The sequence below is a fragment of the Atta colombica genome, unplaced genomic scaffold (genome assembly GCF_001594045.1).
Source record: "Atta colombica isolate Treedump-2 unplaced genomic scaffold, Acol1.0 scaffold155, whole genome shotgun sequence".
In the NCBI taxonomy this organism is placed as follows: Eukaryota; Metazoa; Arthropoda; class Insecta; order Hymenoptera; family Formicidae; genus Atta; species Atta colombica.
Window position 1 is genome coordinate 1,452,588 of NW_017259245.1, and position 802 is coordinate 1,453,389.

Below are 802 nucleotides of genomic sequence, written 5' to 3' on the forward strand. Positions count from 1 at the left end.
AATAAAATAATCTTGGAAATTAGTACCATTTGTACCAAATATTTATGGAGCCAACATAAAAGAATCTTGTTTACATGTTTTGAATATTCTCTTTTAAATAAATACGAATACGTGTCTCAACTTAAATATATCAACAATTGAATTTTATTCCGACAATTTACAATGAATTATCGTACAGTTTCATTGAAGTCAGATAATTTGCAAGTGAATTTAAGCGATTTATTTCGTTTGCATTATGCATAAATTGCATTTGTCGGTGAAGCGAGGATAAAATTTGAATGAATGATGATTATTTGGTGAGCAAAGGTTTATTCGTTATTGATGAAATTAAATATAGAGGAACTTAAACCCCTTATTATGAGGCGCCTAATATGAGATAATGACATTTCTGTTAAACTAATAAACGCTATCTATTGGTTAAACCATGAATTTATTGTTCTTGGATTGAAAACTATTTAGTGGGATTCATTATTAGATCATGTCTCTAGTCATTGTAAAAAAAAGATTTTAGATGTTTTCAAGTTTCATTAAGAATCTTTAAATCTTATTTATTATTTAATAAGTAAAGTTTGGCAATAAATTCTTTATATATGATAGAGTAAAATCATACTAATAGAAAAAATACGGGATATATTGAATTGCTTAATTACAGAAGTTATATTTGATAATCATAAAACTGTAAGGTAAAAATCGAAATCGAATGTTCCTGGGAAAAAATCGCTCATATGTAATAATAATAATATATGGATTTTGTCTCATCACATATGATTATATATCCATTATAAATATATATATATATATA

At 25.1% G+C, this 802-nt stretch overlaps 1 protein-coding gene across 1 annotated transcript in view; it reads right to left on the bottom strand.

Annotated features, from left to right (window-relative positions):
• Window positions 1–802, bottom strand: part of LOC108685657 — a 9,752-nt gene that overhangs the window by 2,565 nt on the left and 6,385 nt on the right. The window lies entirely within an intron of this gene.